Source organism: Coenobita brevimanus, chromosome 59 (genome assembly GCF_032717465.1).
Source record: "Coenobita brevimanus isolate Jiangsu-jjx chromosome 59, ASM3271746v2, whole genome shotgun sequence".
NCBI classification, from domain to species: domain Eukaryota; kingdom Metazoa; phylum Arthropoda; class Malacostraca; order Decapoda; family Coenobitidae; genus Coenobita; species Coenobita brevimanus.
The window spans coordinates 13,048,830-13,056,753 of record NC_137012.1 but is presented as its reverse complement, the minus strand read 5'-3'; positions in this window follow the sequence as shown (position 1 = coordinate 13,056,753).

Below are 7,924 nucleotides of genomic sequence, written 5' to 3'. Positions count from 1 at the left end.
CCAGATAGGAGTTAAGCATCAGCAAGGACCTGATATTATTATTAGTATTAGTTATTTATTGTCAGGGGTGAAGTAACTTTCTCCAGAGGCTAACAGTACTAATTCAGCATTTGTGAGTAATTAGTCTCTGCTGTGTACTGTTGAGAAAGTTTATAAATTCTCGTTCTGAGAGAATCGTGTGAAGCAGGCCAGCGTAAAGTAATCAATGCTTGATGTAGCAAGACAATCATTGTCCCTGCTCTTTAATATTATTGAATATTAATATCAATTAAATAATATTTAAGCATTTATTTTAAAAACACCGTGATATTATAAAAACCCCGTGACACAGTCCTCTGGACAATAATGACAGGAAATCAGTTAAAATATATCGTGATACAGGTGCTTGCAAATCCCTTATGCTGACCAGTGTTCTAGGCTCTAATGTTAATTCCTCTGATGAAACTGTAATCTTACAAGGTGTAGGGAATAATTACTTCTCTGTCCCTCTGTGCAGAGTGAATTTAGAGTCTGGTTTTGTTAATGGTTCCGTTATGGTTGGGTTGGTTGAGACACTCCCAGTGTCAGGTGTAACTTTCTTACTTGGAAATGATATTGGTGGAAGTCAAGTGTGTCCAGCTCCTCAGTTATCTAGTGAACCAGTGACTGCGACCCAGGATTGTGATGTCCCTGATGTGTTCTCTGCATGTGCTGTCACTAGGGCTAAGTCTAAAGTTACTGGTGACTTAGAGGATAATGATGATGATGAAGTTATCCTAGCTGACACTTTTCTTGCTAATTTGGACCACTCACCAGATGAGGCAGTACCCTGTAGTGTTGATAATTTGTCTCGTCAAGAGTTGGTTGAGTTGCAGGTTGCTGACCCTGAGTTGAAAGGTCTAGCTAACTCTGCTTGCAGTGAGGAAGAGTCAGCTGGTGCTTCTGCTTGTTATTATATAAAGTCAGGAGTACTTATGAGAAAGTGGGGACCCCCAACAGCATCAGCCGACTGTGAATGGGAGGTTGTACATCAAGTTGTCATCCCTCGTGTTTGTAGGCAGGATATCATTAGAGTGGCTCATGATTCCAGTTTGGCAGGACACCTTGGAGTGAGGAAGACTGTGGCACGCACTTTGAAACACTTCTACTGGCCAGGTATCTTCAAAGATGTTTCCTGGTATTGTAAGTCTTGTCCCACCTGTCAAGTTGTGGGGAAGTGTAATCAGACCGAATAGGTTGCACCTCTAGTTCCCATCCCTCCTTTTGAGGTGCCATTCACCCGTGTGTTGGTGGATATTGTGGGCCCTCTTCCTAAGACTTCTTCAGGATTTTCTTATGTGTTGACCCCGATTTATATGGCTACTCGTTATCCTGAAGCCATTCTACTTAGAAATATCTCAGCAAAGAACGTGGTTAAGGAAATGCTAGGGTTCTTCACCAAGTTTGGTCTGCCCAAGGAGGTACAGTCAGACCGGGGAAGTAATTTCATGTCAAATGTTTTCAAGCAGTCTCTGAAAGAGTTGGGCATCACCTAGATCACATCATCAGCTTACCATCCCCAGACCCAAGGAGCATTGGAGAGATATCTTCAAACACTCAAATCGATGCTCAGGAAATACTGTTTGGAACATCAGAAAGACTGGGATAAAGGTCTTCCATTCGTTGTATTTGCCGCAAGAGAATCTCCAAATGAATCACTGGGCTTCTCACCCTTTGAACTACTGTTTGGCCATGAAGTAAGAGGACTCCTTAAGCTACTCAAGGAATGCTGGCTGCCGGAGGAAGATGACATCAACCTGCTGGAGTATGTGATGAAGTTCAAAGAACGGCTGTCCACTGCTTTACAGCTGGCGAGAGAGAATTTAGGAGCTGCTCAGGAGAAGATGAAGACTTGGTATGATAAGAAGTCCAGGTTACGCCACTTTCAGCCAGGAGATCAGGTTTTGATTCTGCTACCGGTGCATGGGCAACCTCTTCAAGCCAAGTTTAGTGGTCCTTATTTCATGGAGAAGAAACTCAGTGATGTCAACTATGTCATCGCCACACCAGATCGTAGAAAGAACAAGCAACTTTGTCATATTAACATGCTAAAGTTATATCACAGGCGGGACGAAAATAACCCAGTCTGCACTGTAGCTGTTCCACCCGAGTCTGCAAGTGAAGCTCTCCCATGCAGTATGAACCTGAGTGATAGTTTGGGAAAGAATCCTGATATCATGAATGATCTCCAGACTAAGCTTTCTCATCTAGCTCCCGAGGAAAGGCAGGAGTTTTCGGCATTACTGCAGGAGTACCCGCAAGTGTTCCATGCCACTCCAGGAAGAACCACTGTGTTGATGCATGATGTCGATGTTGGAGACGCAAAGCCAATTAAACTGCCTCCTTACCGTGTGAACCTAGTGAAAGTTGCTCTCATCCAGAAGGAGCTTGGCTACCTGTTGGACCACAAGATGATTGAGCCCTGTCAGAGCGAGTGGAGTCTCCTGTCACTCTAGTCCCTAAGCCAGGTGGGTCACAGCAGCTTTGCATCGACTACAGACGTGTTAATCAGATAACCAAAACAGACACTTACCCTCTCCCTCGCGTGGAAGATTGCATAGACAAGATCGGAAAGGCTAGGTACGTAAGTAAGTTTGATTTGTTAAAGGAATACTGGCAAGTACCTATGACTGAACGTGCTAGGGAGATCTCATGTTTTGTAACACTAGGAAAGACTTTTGCATGTTCTGTAATGCCATATGGTATGAAGAATGCACCAGCCACTTTTCAGAAGCTCATGAATATTGTAACAGAGGGTTTGGCAGGGTGTGTTATTTATATTGATGATGTATTAATCTTCATTGACAACTGGAAAGATCACCTATGCCATGTTAGTAAATTTCTTGAGCGCTTGGTTCAGGCTAATCTTGTAGCTAATTTATCAAAGTGTGAGTTTGGTCAAGCTAAAGTTCAGTACCTTGGGTACGTAATTGGTGATGGACATGTTGCACCACCAGGAGCTATGGTTCAGGTTATAAGTGATCTTCCCAGACCTAAAAGTAGGAAAGAGCTACAAAGATTTTTGGGAATGGTAGGTTATTACCGGAGATTTGTTCTTAACTTTTCAATTCTTGTATCACCACTTACAGATCTACTGAAAAAGGGAGTTAAATTTGTCTGGACCGATAACTGTGAATCCTCTTTCAGTAAACTTAAAGCTATCCTATTAAGTCACCCAGTGCTCGCTACTCCAAATTTTGCTAAGCCTTTTAAGATGGCTGTTGATGCAAGTGATACAGGAGCTGGGGCTGTTTTGCTGCAAGAGGATGATCAGGATATTGAACACCCTGTATTATTACAGTAAGAAGTTCACTCCACCTCAAAAGAACTACTCAACTATTGAGAAAGAGCTTTTGGCCTTGATTTTGGGTTTACAGCATTTTTCATTTTATTTGTGTTCTGGTTTTGACCCCATAGTCATTTATACCGATCGTAATCCACTGAAATTCCTTAGTAAGTTTAAAGATAAAAATCAGAGATTGACAAGATGGAGTCTACTTCTTCAGGAGTATACATTAGACATACAACATGTCAAGGGGAAAGAAAATGTTATTGCAGATTGCTTATCTAGACTTTAGACAGATTGTTTTAGAGTAATAAGATATTTCCTTTGTAAATTTCTTTTTCTTTGTGGGGAGGTGTTACATAGCCTATGATTTCATCATCCTTTATATAATTCTAATGTACAGTATGGTGCATGTTTGATCACGATTCGCCACGTGGCTTCCATAGTGGCCAGGCTTGCGTGTTCTACCTCACTCCCCCCTTCTCCCCCTTATAGTAGAGTAAGTCGTTCTTTCTGTTGTTCAGAGCAGGACTGTCAGCTCTTCCTCCCCTGTGCCTTCATTTCCGCGTCCTTCTTGCAAGTTGAATCAAGCTCTGCCAGCCCCCTATATAATGAGCTCAGTCTCTGCATTAGTTGCCACTTAGATCTACTCCTCATTTTGTTCACATCTCTGTCCTCCCCTGTATAGTGTATTATTATTTTTGTGAGTGCTCAGGAAGTCTCCAACCATCTAGCTGCTGTATAATTTGAGTAAAAGTGTTGTTACCATTTTTCTTGTACTGTATGGCCTAAAACGTTAATTCGTAGGCCTGGTAAGGTTTTTTGTGATTCATGTAGAGTTTTTAATGTCAGCCAGTATTAGTAATATTTTGTATCTGTAATAATATATCTTGCTTTAACTGAGCATTATTCGGTTCTCTCATTTATCAGGGCTGACTTAGATAAATTTGTTCTTGCTAAATTCGTGTTAATAGAGGCTATTGCAGTTAACCATATATGTAACTTGTTTTGCCATTACATTATCCTTACGAGTTCTGAATGTTTAGTTGTTAGTTTGAGCATTAAACTTTAACATGTAATTTTACCTAACTCTTTTGTTTTGAACCTGGAACGTTGCGGGACAGTAGTGATTTTAGTATTCTCACTTGAAGTGTTCATTATCTCTCTCTGTTCCGTAACAATATATATATATATATATATATATATATATATATATATATATATATATATATATATATATATATATATATATATATATACTGTATATATATATATATATATATATATATATATATATATATATATATATATACATATATATAATATATAATATATATATATATAAGATGTATTATATATATATATATATATATATATATATATATATATATATATATATATATATATATATATATATATATATATATATTTTGTATGCGAGGAAGAAGGAACCAAAGGCCATGAGCCCGCAATAACAGTTCCCTCCAAGAAAAAAACAAAATACAAGAGAGAGCCAAATTCAAGATCCATTCATTTCGAGATTCCTTGACACACTGCGTTTGAAAGACTGGAGATCATAGGCAGCAGGAAATACAGACAGAGGGAGACAGTTCCAGAGTTGACCTGTTGCAGAAATGAAGAACTGGGAGTAATGGTTAACTCTTGCATTAGAGAGTTCGACAGAAAAGGGATGAGAGTTTGCTACTAGACGGGTGCTACGAACCCGTCGTAGAGGTGGAGGAATGCATGCGGACAATTCAGAGGAGCAGTGACCATTGAAGTAGCGATAGAAAAGAGATAAAGATGCAACAGTGCGGCGAAGAGACAGAGGTTGAAGGGAGTCAGTAAGAGGAGGAGAGTTTATTAGACGAAAAGCCTTTGACTCCATCCTATTGAGAAGAGCTGTATGTGGGGAGCCTCCCCACACATGAAAGTTGTACTCCACACAGGGGCAGATAAAACCCCTGTATAGAGTCAACAATTGTGCAGGGGTAAAGAAAGAACGGAGTCAGCTTAGCACACCCAATCTCTTGGAAGCAGATTTTACAAGAGATGTAATATGATCTTTCCAAGATAAGTCCCGAGTAAATGAAACCCGTAGCATGTTCAAGGATGGTGCAGGATTAAGTTGGACATTATTAAACATTAGTGGGTATACCTGTGGAAGATTTTGACGGGTTGATAGGTGTAAGAACTGAGTCTTAGATGCATTAAAAACAACAAGATTATTTTTACCCCAGTCAGAGATACGAGCCAAGTCAGACATTAGGTGTGCCACAGCCTCATCCCATGTTTGTTGAAGTAACTGCTGAGATGGGCGTTGCGGTAACCGAATGGAAAGGTGAAGGGTGGAGTCATCAGCGTATGAGTGGATAGGGTTAGATGTACAGCTTAGAAGGTCATTGATGAATAAAAGGAAGAGAGTTGGTGATAGGACAGAACCCTGAGGAACACCACTGTTGATAGATGTAGGAGAAGAACGATGGCCGTCTACAACAGCGGCTATAGAACGACCAGAAAGGAAGGTAGCGATGAAGGCACAGATAGAAGGATAGAAACCGTGAGAGGGCAGTTTGGAAATTAAAGATTTATGCCGGACTCGATCGAAAGCCTTTGAGATGTCAAGTGCAATGGCAAAGCTTTCGCCAAAGTCCCGAAAGGAGGATGACCACGAGTCTGAAAGATAGGTGAGATCATTGCTAGTAGAGCGTCCCTGACGGAACCCCTACTGATGATCAGAAAGAAGGTTGTGATAGGAAAGATGCCTTAAAATTTTTCTATAGAGAATTGACTCGAAAACTTTTGAAATACGGGACGTTAAAGCAATTGGATGATAGTTGGATGGTTGGGAGTGGTCACCCTTCTTTGGGACTGGCTGAATGAGGGCAAACTTCCAGCAAGAAGGAAAGGCACAGGTTGACAGACAAAGACGAAAGAGTTTGCCTAGTCAGGGTGTAAACACAGAAGCACAGTTCTTGAGAACAACAGGAGGGACTCCATCAGGCCCATATGTCTTGTTAGTATTGAGGCCAGTGATGGCAGAAAATACATCAGCTGAAGAAATTTTAATGTCAGCCATGAGGAAGTCAGAGGCGGAAAGTGATGGAGGAACAGCACCGGAATTGTCTAAGGTGGAATTGGAGGAGAAAGTCTGTGCGAAGAGATTTGCTTTATCAGTAGAAGAAATAGGTACAGAACCATCAGAGTAGAAAAGAGGAGGGAAGGATGATGATGTAATGTTTTTAGAAAGTTTTTTGGCAAGATGCCAGAAGGAGTGGGAAGAATTCGAGTTGGAGAGTTGAGAGCATTTAGTACGGATGAAATTATATTTAGCAGAGCGAAGAACAGACTTAGCACGATTCCGGGCAGAAACGTAAAGATGATGTGATTCACGGGTGGGTTGGCTCCGGTACCTTTTGTAGGCCGTCTCCTTGTTGCAGACAGCATTAGAACAAGCGTGATTAAACCAAGGCTTTCTTGTGTTAGTCAAAGGATATGAGAAAGGAATGTATGCTTCCATGCCCGAGAGAATAACCTCTGTAATGCGCAAGGCACACTCAGATGGCTCCCGGCCATGGAAGCAATAATCATTCCAGAGAAAATCAAAGAAGTACTGCCTGAGGGCCTCCCAATCCGCAGCTCTAAAATGCCACAGATGACATTTCCCTGGAGGGTCCACAAGTCCTACCAGAGTGATAGGACAGGTTAAGGTGATAAGGTTGTGATCGGAGGAGCCCAACGGAGAGAAAAGATTAACAGTGTAAGCAGAAGGATTAGTTGTAAGGAAGAGGTCAAGTATGTTGGAGCTCTCTCCAAGGCGGTCTGGGATACGGGTAGGGTGTTGTACAAGCTGCTCTAGGTCATTAAGGATAGAAAAGATGTAGGCTTGTTCATCTGGTGGATCACTGAAGGAGAGGAGAGCCAAAGGTGGTGGTGAACATTGAAATCTCCTAGAATGGAGATTTCAGAGAAAGAAGAAATGGATAGAATGTGTTCCATCGTAGAAGTAAGATAGTTGAAGAATTTTTGATAGTCAGTAGAATTAGGGGATAAGTAAACAGCGCAGATATATTTAGTCAGAGAATGACAGGAAAGCTGAAGCCAGAGTGTAGAGAATTCAGAAGAATCAAGTTCAGGAACACGAGAGCAAGAAAAGTCCTTGCGTGTATATACACAACAGCCACCTTTGGCTTTGAAATGAGTACCGGTATAGAGAAAGTAGAAGAATACAGAAAAGGGTTTGCTGTCAGTTTCCTCAAACAGCTGAGTCTCAGAAAAAGAAGGTGAGGTTTAGAGGAGGAGAGGTGGTGCTCAACAGAGAGAAAGTTTGAGGAAAGGCCGCGAATGTTGCAGAAATGAAGAAGAGAGTCAGACAGTGGTTCCAGGCACCTCGAGTCGTCACTGGGAGAGGGGCGGAAGGTGGGGTCATTTATGGTCCCCCCCCCTGGGGACTCCAAGGCTGGGTGATGAGACGCCATGATTTTTTTTTGAATTTTGGAAAAGGAAGTGTAGTGTGTACTGTACATGTAGTTTGGTGTAGATAGTTAGAGAAATTTGTGTTGGAGAGCACGCTGACCTACTCTCTGTGTAACTGAGACACTGAAAAAGTTCAGCAAAGGG